Genomic DNA, 14,812 nt, shown 5'->3' with positions numbered 1-14,812 from the left:
CCACAGACTTGAGATTTCTGAAAACCAGACACAGACTCTTATTGTGCAAGTAGCAGATTTACAACGTAAATTAAAATCTCAACCTCTCAGGGTGTCTGCTGTTAAAGTAAAGGCGTTGATTGGAAAAGAATGGGATCCTGAAACTTGGGATGGGGACATATGGATTGATAATAATGGCAGTGAGGACACTGGAACTCTGGATTCTGCTGAGTCATTGTTAGATTTATCTATAGAGGGCTGTCCTGAGGAAACAGATTCCCCACCTCCAGTCTGCCCTAAAGAGCCTGCCATCCAACCTCCACCTAAAGAGATTAACCCTTCAGTGCCTGCTAATCCTGTAATCACCTCCCCTGAGGAAGCAGCCCTCACTCCTCTGTCTGGAGAGATTAATCCTGTTTTAAGAGATGAAAATGCAACAGAATGTCCTGAGGTAAATGGCTTGAGGGATACTTCTAATTCCTTTCATGACCCACCCCCACCACCAGTCTTTGCTTCAAGACCTATAACTAGACTAAAGTCCCAACAGGCCCCAAAGGATGAGGTACAAAGTGTGACCCATGAGGAAGTACACTATACTCCAAAAGAACTGTGTGAGTTTTCCAACTTACACAGACAGAAATGAGGGGAATATGTGTGGGAATGGAAATTAAAGGTGTGGGATAATGGTGGAAGGAATCTAAGGTTGGATCAGGCTGAATTTACTGACATGGGCCCACTAAGCAGAGATTTGGCATTCAATGTTGTAGCTTGAGGGGTTAGAAAAGGCATTAACAGTTTATTTGGGTGGTTGGATGAAACATGGATCAAAAAGGTGCCTGGCACTACCTTTTGAAATGCCAGAACTGTCCTGGTATAATGTAGAGGAGGGGATCAAAGGCTTAGAGAGATTGGAATGTTAGAGTGGATTTGTCATGGAAGACCTGCTCACACACCCCAGGAATGTCCAGAGGACACATCTTTTACCAGGACTGTGAGGAATAAATTTGTGAGACTAGCTCCATCAACCCTGAAGAGCTCTGTAGTTGCCCTTCTCTGTAGGTCAGATATTACTGTAGGAACTGCTGTCACTGAGTTGGAATCCTTAAACACAATGGGAATAACTGGATCCTGAGTCGGCAGAAGCCAAGTGGCTACAGTTAATCACCACAGACAAGGTGGGCATGGCTCCCATAAGGGAAAACAGGCTCAAAGCAACAATCAAAATAATCTGACTCGCAGAGACTTATGGCATTGGCTAGTAGATCATGGAGTAGAAGTAGTAAAATAGATGGACAATCAACTAAGTTCTTGTTTGAACTATATAAGCAGAAGAATTCTAGGTCAAGTGAACAAAAAGTCTCCCTTGAATTACAAAAACAGAGAGTCACAGCCCCTTTATCAATTCCCAGACTTGAGACGGTTTACAGATCCAGAGCCCCTTGAATGAGGGGAAGGCCAGGTACCTTTAGGGAAGGATCCTGTTATACTGCCAAAAATTTGTACTGTTAATCTTCCTCTCAGCCTTCCCCAGGGGGACCTATGGCCTTTTACCAGGGTAATTGTGCACTGGGGAAAAGGAAATGATCAGATATTTTGTGGATTATTAGACACTGGTTCAGAAGTGACATTAATCCCAGGAGACCCAAAACATTGCTCTGGTCCACCAGTCAGAGTTGGGGCTAATGAAGGTCAGGTGATCGATGGAGTTTTAGCCCAGGTTTGTCTCACAGTGGGTCCAGTGGGTCCCCAGACCCATTTTGTGGTTATTTCCCCAGTGCTGGAATGCATAATTGGAAAGACATACCCAGCAACTGGCAGAATCCTCACATTGGCTCCCTGACTCGTGGAGTGAGGGCTATTATGGTGGGAAAGGCCAAGTGGAAGCCACTAGAACTGCCCCTGCCCAGCAAAATAGTAAACCAAAAGCAATACCGGATTCCTGGAGGGATTGCAGAGATTAATGCCACTCTTAAGGACTTGAAGGATGCAGGGGTGGTGATTCCCACCACATCCCCATTCAACTCTCCTATTTGGCCTGTGCAGAAAACAGATGGGTCTTGGAGGATGACAATAGATTATCATAAGCTTAACCAGTGGTGACTACAATTGCAGTTGCTGTTCCAGATGTCGTATCATTGCTTGAGCAAATCAATACATCCCCTGGTACCTGGTATGCAGCTACTGGTCTGGCAAATGCTTTTTTCTCAATAGCTGTTTGTAAGGACCACCAGAAACAGTTTGCATTCAGCTGGCAAGGCCAGCAGTTTACATTCACTGTGCTACCTCAGGGTTATATCAACTCTCCAGCCCTATGTCATAATATTGTCTGCAGGGATCTTGATTGTTTCTCCGTCTCACAAGACATGACACTGGTCCATTATTTTGATGATATCATGTTGATTGGACCTAGTGAGCAAGAAGTAGAAACTACTCTAGATTTGTTGGTAAGATAATTGCGTGGCAGAGAATGGGAGATAAATCCAACAAAAATATAGGGGCCTTCCATCTCAGTAAAATTTCTAGGTGTTCAGTGATGTGGGTCCTGTGGAGATATCCCTTCAAAGGTGAAGGATAAGCTGTTGCATCTGGACCAAAAAAGAGGTACAACGCTTAGTTGGCATCTTTGGATATTGGAGACAACATATTCCTCGTTTGGGTGTGCTACTCCCGCCCATTTACCTAGTGACCAGAAAAGCTTCTAGTTTTGAGTGGGGACTGGAACAAGACAAGGCTCTGTGACAGGTCCAGGCTGCTGTGTAAGTTGCTCTGCCTCTTGGACCATATGATCCAGCTGACCCAATGGTGCTGGAAGTGTCAGTGGCAAATAGAGATGCTGTTTGGAGCCTTTGGCAGGCTCCTGTAGGAGAATCACAATGCAGGCCCTTAGGATTTTGGAGTAAAGCTTTACCATCCTCTGCAGATAACTACTCTCCATTTGAGAAACAGCTGTTGGTCTGCTACTGGGCCTTAGTAGAGACAGAACACTTAAACATGGGCCACCAAGTTACCATGAGACCTGAGTTACCTATCATGAGATGGGTGTTGTCTGACCCACCAAGCCATAAAGTTGGGTGTGCACAGCAGCACTTTATCATAAAATGGAAATGGTATATACAAGATAAAGCTCAAGCAGGTCCTGAAGGCACAAGAAGTTACATGAGGAAGTGGCCCAAATGCCCATGGCCCCCACTCCTTCCGCCTTATCTTCTCTTTCCCAGTCCATAGCTATGGCATCTTGGGGAGTTCCTTACAATCAGTTGACTGAGGAAGAGAAAACTTGGGCCTGGTTTACAGATGGTTCTGCACAATATGCAGGCACCACCCGAAAGTGGACAGCTGCAGCACTGCAGCCCCTTTCTGGGATGTCCCTGAAGGATAGTGGTGAGAAGAAATCCTCCCAGTGGGCAGAACTTCGAGCAGTGCACCTGGTTATTCACTTTGCTTGGAAGGAGAACTGGCCAGAGGTGCGTCTGTATACTTATTCATCAGCTGTTGCTAATGGTTTGGCTGGATGGTCAGGGACTTGGAAGGGACATGACTGGACGATTGGTGACAAAGAAGTCTGGGGAAGGGGTATGTAGATAGACCTTTCTGAGTGGGCAAAGGACGTGAAGATATTTGTGTCCCATGTGAATGCTCACCAGAGGGTGACTTCAGCAGAAGAAGGTTTTAATAACCAAGTGGATAAAATGACCTGTTTGGTGGATATCAATCAGCCTCTTTCCCCAGCAACTCCTGTCATTGCCCAATGGGCTCATGAAGTGGTCATGGTGGTAGGGATGGAGGTTATGCATGGGCTCAGCAACATGGACTTCCACTCACCAAGGCTGACCTGGCCACAGCCACTACTGAGTGCCCAATCTGCCAGCAGCAGAGACCCATACTCAGTCCCCAATAAAGCACCATTCCCCAAGGTGATCAACCTACTACCTGGTGGCAGGTTGATTACATTGGACCACTTCCATCATGGAAGGGGCAGCGATTTGTTCTTACTGGAATAGACACATACTCCGGATATGGTTTTGCCTTCCCTGCACGAAATGCTTCTGCAAAAACTACCATCCGTGGACTTATTATATTTTAGTCATTGTTCTAGTTTGCTAATGCTGCCAGAATGCAAAACACCAGAAATGGATTGGCTTTTATAAAAGGGGGTTTATTTGGTTACACAGTTAAAGTCTTAAGGCCATAAAGTGTCCAAGGTAACACATCAGCAATCAGGTACCTTAACTGGAGGCTGGCCAATGGTGTCTGGAAAACTTCTGTTAGTTGGGAAGGCATGTGGCTGGCGTCTGCTCCAAATAAACCCACTCTGAGACATATATTGATCAGATTGTCAAATGCTGATGATAAGGACAAACTTCTGAAAGCAGCAAGAGAGAAGCAATTCATCACATACAAGGGGGAAAAACATAAGATTAAGTACTGGCTACTCAGCAGGCACCATGGAGGTGAGAAGACACTGGTATGACATATTTAAGATTTTGAAACAGAAAAATTGCCAGCCAATAATTCTTTATCCAGCAAAGCGCTCCTTCAAAACTAAGGAAGAGTTTAAAATTTTCACAAACAAATGCTGAGAGAATTTGCTAACATGAGACCTGTCCTGCAAGAAATAATAAAGGGAGCTCTACTGGCTAAGAAAAAAAAGAAAGAAGAGAAGGGCACAGAACTGAATATTATTAGTAATGGTAACTTAAAGGAAGAAAAGAGAGAATGGGAAAAATAGATCTCACAGCTAAAAACCAAAGTATAAGATGGCTGGTCAAGAACTCCCTTCATGAAATAACTTTGAATGTGAATATATTAAACTCTACAATTAAAAGACACAGACTGGTAGAATGGATTAAAAAGTATGACTCATCAATATGCATTTAAAAGACACTCATCTTAGACAATGAAACACACAGAGGCTGAAAGTGAAAGTGAAAGGGTGGAAAAAAATATTCTATGCAAGCTGCAACCAAAAGAAGGCAGGGGTAGCTATACTAATATTGGACAAAATAGACTTTAAATGCAAAGATGTCATAAGAGACAAAAAGGACACTATCTATTAATAAAAGGGAAAATTCACCAAAAAGAAATAGCAATCATAAATGTTTATGCAACCAATCAAGGAGCACCAAAGTACATGAGACAAACATTGGCTAAACTGAAGGGAGCAAAAGACATTTCTACAGTAATAGTGGGAGACTTCAATACACCACTCTCTTCTATAGACAGAACAACTAGGCAGAGGATCAATAATGAATTGAGAACCTAAACAATATGATAAATAAATTAGTCTTAACAGACATATATAGATCGCTACATCCCAAAGTACCAGGATATACATTCTTCTCTAGTGCTCACGGAATGTTCTGCAGGATAGATCATATGCTGGGGTAAGGCAGGAACATGTTGGAAGCAATGTAGTTATTTTAGGTTGTTTTTCTCATTCCTTTGTTTTGGTTTTGTTTGAAATGTTGCTTTTTATTGTTTGTTTGTTTTATAATTTTTTTATAAATAAATTTTTAAAAAAAATTAAAAAAAGATGTATATTACAAACCTTAAGATTACCACTAAAATAACAAATCAAATAGGGGAAGGAAAAGGCTACAATGGACATAAAACGGAATAACAAAAAAAATTATTAATTGATCCAAAAGAAGGCAGAAAAAGGGTACAAAGAATGGGTGAAACAAATAGAAAACAAATAGGAAGATGACAGACTTCAACTTTACCATATTAACAATCACATTAGATGTAAATGTTCTGCATTCCCCAATTTGTTGGACTCAGGGAGAACCTAAGATGGCGGCTAGGAGAGACAGGGCGAAAAAGCACCTCCGTGAAAAATACTAGATAAAAGCCAGAAAGTGACCCACAACACCAGTTCCAGCAATACACCAGCTGGACAAGGTCTGCTAAAGCCACAGAGACCATGCGCTTAGTGAAACCAGGAGTCTGTGTTCTGAAATGAGTGTGTAAGCTTGCTGAATATCTGACAGCCACACTGAGGTGTGGGGAAACCATGGGTTGGCATTTGGAGATGGACTAGTTCTTATTTAAAAAAAAAACAAAAGTGGCTACAGATACGCAGCGAGAAACACACAGTGAAGCGCAGCAGGAATGGGCTGTGCGAATGCCTCAATTTCTGGCATGGAAGATAGCCTTTCACACACCTGCTGCTAACTGTCTCAGAGCAAGGCAGGCAGAGGGGAGCCAAAAGGAGAAAAAAAAACCATGCCCCTTGCAGCCATCTTCCCCATAGGCTGGGAACACTCCTGACCAGTGCCAGCACCACAGCTCAGAGCCATGCCAAAAAACCCAGTGTGACAGGAACTGTTTCCAAATAAACCCACTCCAAGACACATGCTGATCAGACTGTCAAATACTGAAGAGAGGAGCAAGTTCTGAAAGCAGCAAGAGAAAAGCAATTCACCAGTACAAAGGAAACAACATAAGACTAAGTAGTGACTACTCAGCAGCCACCATGGAGGCAAGAAGGCAGTGGCATGACATTTTTAAAATTCTGAGAGAGAAAAATTTCCAACCAAGAATACTTTATCCAGCAAAGCTCTCCTTCGTATTTGAGGGAGAGCTTAAATTTTTCAAAGACAGACAAATGCTGAGAGATTTTGCTAGTAAAAGACCTGCCTTACTTCAGATACTAAAGGGAGCCCTACCAACAGAGAATCAAAGAAAGGAGAGACATAGAGAAAGGTTTAGTACTAAAGAGATTCAATATTGGTTCATCAAAGGACAGTAAGACAGAGGGAAAAAACATATCTGACAAACATAAACCAAAGGATAGGATGGCTGATTCAAGAAATACCTTCACAGTAATAATGCTGAATGTAAATGGATTAAACTCCCCAATTAAAAGACATAGATTGGCAGAATGGATAAAAAAATATGAACCAACAATATGTTGCATGCAAGAGACTCAGGGATGCAAAGAAATTGAAAGTGAAAGGATGGAAACAATATTTCATGCAAGCTATAACCAAAAGAAAGCAGGAGTAGCAATATTAATCTCAGATAAAATAGGCTTTAAATGCAAGGATGTTATGAGAGACAAAGAAGACCACTGCATACTAATAAAAGGGGCAATTCAACAAGAAGAAATAACAATCATAAATGTTTTTGCACTCAATCATGGTGCCACCAAATACATGAGACAAATACTGGCAAAACTAAAGGAAGTAATGGATGTTTCCACAATAATTGTGGGAGACAATAGAGAGATCAACCAGACAGAAAATCAATAAGGAAATTGAAAACCTGAACAATCTGATAAATGAATTTGATTTAACAGACATATATAGAACATTACATCCCAAATCACCAGGATACACGTTCTTCTCTAGGTGATCACAGAATTTTCTCCAGAATAGACGATATGCTGGGACATAAAACAAGCCTCAATAAATTAAAAAAAAAAAAATTGAAATTATTCAAAGCACATTCTCTGACCACAATGGAATACAATTAGAAGTCAATAACCATCAGAGACTCAGAAAATTCACAAATACCCAGAGGTTAAACAACACACTCCTAAAATAAATTGTTTATAATGTAGAATGCAGGGGAACTACTGATAGAGAGCAATTAATGAAGAGGGAAAGATAACCCAATAAGAACAGATAAGCAATCGTGGGTAAATTTAACATTCTGGGAATGCCAGGAGTGACTATGGTTTGTTAATTTCTGATGGGTATGGTAGGAACAAGTTCACAGAAATGTTGCTATATTAGGGTATTTTCTTGGGGTAGAGTAGGAACACGTTGGAAGTAAGTAGTTATTTTAGGTTAGTTGTCTTTTTCTCACTCCCTCGTTATGATTTGTCTGAATGTTTTTTTTTCCTGTGTATCTTTTTAAAGAAAAATTTTTTTGATATAGTTAATTAAAAAAAAAAAGAGTTAATTAAAAAAAAGAAAAAACTATGCAGAGCCCCCTTGAGGAGCTGGTGGAGAGTGCAGGGGTGCTGGGCTTCCCCACCTCGATGGTTGCTGATGTGCTTACAGACACAGGAGACTGACGGTTTGATGGGCTGAGCCCTCACCATGGGAACTTGCCCTTGGCAGACTGTTGCTGCAAAGGAGAGGCTAGGCCTTCTGATAAATTATGCCTAAGAGCCTCTTCCCGAATGCCTCTTTGTTTGCTCAGATGTGGCCCTCTCTCTCTAGCTTAAGCCAACTTGAAAGGTGAAAATCACTGCCCTCCCCGCTACGTGGGATCTGACACCCAGGGGAGTGAATCTCCCTGGCAACGTGGAATATGAATCCCAGGGGAAGGGAATCTAGACCCGGCATCATGGGATGGAGAACATCCTTCTTGACCAAAAAAGGGGATGTGAAAGGAAGTAAAATAAGCTTCAGTGGCAGAGAGATTCCAAAAGGAGCCGAGAGGTCACTCTGGTGGGCACTCTTATGCACACTTTAGACAACCCTTTTTAGCTTCTAATGAATTGGAATAGCTAGCAGTAAATACCTGAAACTATCAAACTACAACCCAGAACCCATGAATCTTGTAGACGATTGTATAAAAATGTAGCTTATGAGGGGTGACAATGTGATTGGGAAAGCCATAAGGACCACACTCCCCTTTGTCCAGTGTATGGATGGATGAGTAGAAAAATGGGGGGGGGGGCACCCAGTGTTCTTTTTTACTTTTGCTGTTCTTTTTCACTTTGGCTTTTATTCTTATTGTTTTTGTGTGTGTGATAATGAAAATGTCAAAAATTAATTTTGGTCATGAATGCACAACTATATAATGGTACTGTAAACAATTGAATGCATGCTTTGTTTTGTATGACTGCATGGTATGTGAATATACCTCAACAATAATGAATTAAAAAAAAAAAACCAGATTGTTGGACTCAATAAAGAAGTGAGACCCAACTATATACTACCTACAAGAAATGCACTTTAAACATAAAGTCACAAGATGAAGTATGGGTATGAAGAACTAAAGAATTTTAGGTTTGATGCTACATTTAAATTAATAATCAAGCCTGCTATAGTTTCATGGATGCTAGCAGAGAAATGAGACTACTGGGTTAGAGACAAAGGACTTTATTTCCTGCATCAATAACAGTAGTCAGAATATCAGCATTTTTGCACCAGTTCCCTGAGTCCGAAATATCAGTTTCTACAAATATTAGAAGGATAATTAAGGAATATTATGAAAAACTATATGCCAAAAAATTCAACTTACACAAAATAGATGAATTCCTTAAAAGAGACAAATCACACTAAATCTCACTCAAGAAAAAAAAAAAATACAGACCTTGAATAGTCTCATTGAAGAAAATGAAATTGTAGTTAAAAATCTTCCCACAAAGAAAGCTCCAGGTGGCTTAACTGATGAATTATTCCAATAACACCAATTCTACACAAACTCTTCCAGAATGTGTGGTGGAAGCGATACTTTTTAACTCGTTTTATAGGGCCAGCATTACTCTGAAACCAAAAATAGACAAAAGCACTACAAGAAAAACGCTACAGATCAATTTCTCTCACAAACTTAGATGTAAAAGACCTACAATAAATTTCAGCAAATCAAATCCAGTAATATATAAAAAAGAGAATATATCATGACCAAGTAGGGTTTATCCCAAGAATACAAGGCTGGATTAATGTTTGAAAGTAATCATATGGTTTACCACATTAAAAAATTAATAAATAACAACAATATAATCATCTTGATAGTCACAGAAGAAGCATTTCATAAACCCAAAATCCTTTCCTGATTTAACAACAACAAAAAACCCTCTCAGAACATTAGGAATAAAAGATAACTTCCTCAACCAGCTAAAGGACAAACCTATAGCTAATGTCACATGCAATTTTGACATACTGAATGCTTCTCCCCACTAACCTCAAGAAAAATACAAAGATGTCCACACTCACCACTTTTATTAAACATTATACTTGTTTCTAGCCAGTTCAATAAGGCAAGAAAAATAAATAAAAATCATGCCAATTAAAAAGAAAAAAGCAGTGTCCTTTTTATAGATGACTTATCTATGTATAAAAACTAATGAATTGACAAAAAAGCTACTAGAAGTATAATAAATGAGTTTTCTATGGCTTCTGGGTACAATGTTGATGTACAAAAATCTATTGTATTTCTATCTAATATCAATGAAAATAAAATGTAATTAAAATGCCATAATAGCATCAAAAATATGAAATATAGAGGGATAAATCTGATGAAATAAATGCAAAACATACATACTGTGGGCAGGATGGGACCTGGAGAGTGGCCTGCGTGGCCCGAAGAGGTGAAGGAGGGTGCTGAGAGAGAAGACATCTGCCACACAGAAATTAGAAAAATAACCAGAATGGTTGTGGAAGAACTTCAATCAATAATAAAAAGACATCAAATCCTAGAAGAGCAAAATTTGAAAGAAGATTTTGGTCTGTTTCACATAGCAGGCCAAAGGTGTACAGATGAAGCATATACAGACCAATTATTAGAAATGATTCAAAATGAAAAGAATAAGGTCACCATCAAGAATATGGGCTGGAATCTTGTTGTTCCTATTGTTTGGTGCCTCTTGCAGAATGATAAGGAAGATGATAAAAGAAAAGATTATTTTCTGATGCTTAATTTATCAGTAAAGGTTCAATTGTGAATATTTTTATAGTTATGCAATCCAAAGGAATTATTGTTGGGCTTGCTTGAACTGACTGAAGAACCCTCTGGAAAACAAATATCCCAAAGTATTATTCTTTTACTTCAGCCATTACAGACAGTGATTCAAAAACTTCATAATAACAAGGCATATTCAGTTGGATTAGCATTATCTACCCTTTGGAATCAGCTGCCTCTTCTTCCTGTTCCATACTCAAAAGAACATATACAAACCGATGACCACGGCCTTTGTCAGTGTTGTAAGGTCTTGTACCGGTTTGAATGTATTATGTCCCCCAGAAAAAGCCATGTTCTTTGATGCAATCTTGTGGGGCAGATTTAGTGCTGATCAGATTGGAATCCTTTGAGTGTTTCCATGGAGATGTGACCCACCCAACTGTAGGTGATGACTCTGATGAGATAATTTCCATAGAGGTGTGGCCTCACCCATTCAGCATGGGCCTTGATTACTGGAGCAGTGTATAAGCTCAGATAGAAGGAGCGAGCTTGCTACAGCCAAGAGGGACACTTTGAGGAATGCACTGGAACTGAGAGAGGAGCTTCAGCTTACAGAGACATTTTGGAGACGGCCTTTGAAAGCAGACTTTTGCTACAGAAAAGCTAAGAGAGGACAAATGCCCCAAGAACAACTAAGAGTGACATTTTTGAAGAGCTGAAGCCTAGAGAGAAACATCCTGGGAGAAAGCCATTTTGAAACCAGAACTTTGGAGCAGACACCAGCCACGCGCCTTCCCAGCTAACAGAGGTTTTCCAGACACCATTAGCCATCCTCCAGTGAAGGTACCCAATTGCTGATGTGTTACCTTGCACACTTTATGGCCTTAAGACTGTAACTGTGTAACCAAATAAACCCCCTTTTATAAAAGCCAATCTGTCTCTGGTGTTTTGCATCTCAGCAGCATTAGCAAACTAGAACAGGTCTTAATAGAGTTCACTAAAAAAAAAAAAAAAAAAAGACTTCGAAAATGAAAAATTTAAGGATGAATTACTGAAATTTTGTTTCAAAAGCTTGAAATACCCTTTCCTGGCAGCACAATTCTTTGAACAGTCTGAAAAAGCCGGTAATGATTCTTTAAGGTGTTTTGTATCTGAAATCATAGGTTTTTTATCAGCAATGGGAGACCCTTTCCCCAAAATGATTTTTAATCATGGAAGGAAAAAGAGAATTTGGAATTATCTTGAATTTGAGGAAGAAGACAACAAATAATTAGTAGAGTCTATGGCTTCTCTGGATAACTAGTATTTGTACAGGGCATCAGTACTGATCAGCTTCCAATGGCGTTCAGCAACTTAATATAGGGCATGTTGAAGTCTTTTTGCAAAGAAAAGAAGGGTCTGTTTTCTTTGAAGGATTGAGTTTGTTGGAGAATGGTTTATTAAGAATGGAAGACAACAGTCTACTTCATCAGTATTTAGAAATCACGAGTTTTCTTACTGTACCTCAGGATTTAGTGAAAGTAATGACACTTTGCCCCATTGAGACATTGAGGAAAAAGAATTTGACTACGCTTCAGCTATACATTAACAAGCTGGATTCACAAAGCAAATATACATTGTTTAGGTGCTTATTGAATACAAGTAATCATTCAGGTGTGGAAGCCTTTATTATTCAAAATATCAAAAATCACATTGATGTGTCATTGAAGAGAACACCTAACAGCAAATGGTATAGGATCACAGCTGATTTTCTTTCTAGATTTGGTATTCTTTCTCCCAGAGGGTGCTGAAACAGATTTACTGCAAAACTCAGATAGGATCATGGCATCATTAAATTTATTGAGGCATTTGGTTATCAAAGATAATGAAAATGACTGTCACACTGGATTATGGACAGAACTTGGAAAGATTGAAAATACTTTTTTAAAGCCACTCCATATAGTACTTAATATGTCAAAAGCACACTATGAGACAGAAATTAAAAATAGCCAAGAAATCCAGAAGTGTAAAGATCTTTGTTCTATAACAGTAGGTGGAGAGGAGATCCCTAACATGCCTTCTGGAATGCAGCTTAAGGTCCAACATTCAGCTCTTTTTACATTTGATTTGATTGAAAATGTGCGAGTTCAAATAGAAGAACTTTTGAGATAAAAACAAAGTCTACCTCTGAAGAAAATATTGGGATAAAGTGAAGGTTCCACCTCCTAAATAAAAACCAGTAAAAAAAAATTTATACATTGAAAAGTATAAGACATTGCTAAAAGAAATTAAGGAAGAGTTTAATAAAGGGAGTGATAAACTGCTCATGAGTCAGGAAACTCAATACTGTTCAAGTGTCATTTCTATAAAACAATGTAATACTACAAAACAATGTCATATTGACAATGATAAACAGTGGGACAGAGTAAAGAATCAAAAAATAGTCCCACACATATATGAGAAACTAATTTTTGAAAGCTGGAAAGGCATTTGGTGGATAAAGCATAGCCTTCTTAATAAAAGTTGCTGGAAAAAATTGAATAGCCATAAAAAAAAAAGTGAACTTTGATCCATACCTCACACCATATAAAAAAATTAACTCAAAATGATCATAGACCTAAATGTAAAACCTAGAATTACAGAATTTCTGGAAGAAAGCATAGGAGAAAATCTTTTTGCCTTTAGTTAGACAAAGAGTTCTATGACACCAAGAGCATCATGCATAAAAGTAAATGTTGATAAATTGGATTTCATAAAAATTACTAAATTCTGCTCTTCAAAGGACACTATTAAAAGAATGAAAAAACAAACCACAGACTGAGACAAAATGTTTACAAATGATTTAGTAAAAGACTTGCTTTCAGAAGATAAAGAGCTCTCAAAATGCAATAGAAAGGAAACTACTAATCCAATAAAATAGCAGGCAAAGTATTTGAACAGATACTTCACCAATGAAATTATAGGGGTGCTAAATAAGCACAGAAAAAAGACTCTCGATGCCGTTAGTCATTAGGGAAATAAACATTAAAAGCACAATGATATAACATTACCCACTGTGCTGGTTTGAGGCTGTTATGTACCCCAGAAAAGACTATGTTCTTTTAATCCATTCTTGTCAGGGCAGACCTGTTGTTGGGTGGGATCTTTTGATTAGGTTATTTCCACAAGAGAAGTGACCCAGCCCACTCAGGGTGGGTCTTAATCCCCTTTATGAGAGGATAAAAGACAAATGAAACTCAGAAAGCTCAGAGAAGCTGACAGAGAAAAGCCCAGAAATATTTGGAAACAGCCATTTTGAAAGCAGGGCCCAGGAGAGAAGGACCAGCAGACATCATCATGTGTTCCCCATGAGGAACACCAGATGCCAGAGCCTTTCCTCACAGAGGGTATCTTCCTCTTGATGCCTTAATTTGGACATTTTTATGGCCTTAGACTATCTATAATTTGTAACCTAATAAAACCCCATTGAAAAAGTCAGCCCATTTCTGGTATGTTGCATTTTAGCAGCTTTAGCAAACAGAAACACTCATCTATTATGATGGCTACAATTAAAAAGATTGAACATACAAAGTGTTGGCCAGAATGCAGAAGAACTAGAACTCTCATACACTGCTGATGCAAAATAGTTTGGCAGTTTCTCAAAAAGTTAAAATACGCCTGCTATGTGTTTCAGCCAATCCACTTCCAGATATTCACCAAAGAGAAATGAAAGCATAAGCACAAAGACTTGTACAATAATTATTTGTAACAGCTCAAACCTGGAAAGAAATTAAATGCCCATCAACAGGTGAATGAATAAGCAAACTGTGGTATATCCATACTATGTTGAGCCAAAAACTGGCCTTCCCAATGATATTCACATCAAATCTCTAGAACATGTGGATGCACTTATTTGGAAAAGGGTCTTTGCAGATGTGATTAAATTAAGGATGTTGAGATGAGGAGATAATCTTGGATTACATGGGTGGGGCATAAATGCCGTCACAAGTATACCTATGAAAGAGACATCCAGAGGAGAAGACCCAGAAGTGGAGAAGGCAATGTGACCACGGAGATTGGAGTGATGAGGGCACATTCAAGGAATGTTGTCAGCCATCAGAAGTCGCAAGAGGCAAAAAATGGATGCTCCCTTATAGTCCCTGGAGGGAGTGAGGCCCTGCTGGAATTTGGACTTTTAGTGTCCAGAATGTGAGAGAAAGAATTTCTATTATTTTAAGCCAGTCAGTTTGTGGTCATTTGTTACAGCAGCCCTAGGAAACAAATTAACATACAA

The 14,812-nt window shown here is 39.3% G+C and overlaps 1 pseudogene; it reads left to right on the top strand.

Moving 5' to 3' along the window:
- Window positions 1-10,309: 10,309 nt before the first annotated feature.
- Window positions 10,310-12,752, top strand: LOC119515250 (annotated as a pseudogene).
- Window positions 12,753-14,812: the final 2,060 nt, after the last annotated feature.

The sequence above is a fragment of the Choloepus didactylus genome, chromosome 2 (assembly GCF_015220235.1).
Source record: "Choloepus didactylus isolate mChoDid1 chromosome 2, mChoDid1.pri, whole genome shotgun sequence".
Taxonomy (NCBI): domain Eukaryota; kingdom Metazoa; phylum Chordata; class Mammalia; order Pilosa; family Megalonychidae; genus Choloepus; species Choloepus didactylus.
Note: the sequence above shows the minus strand (reverse complement) of the source record. Positions and strands in the feature narration are given on the sequence as shown.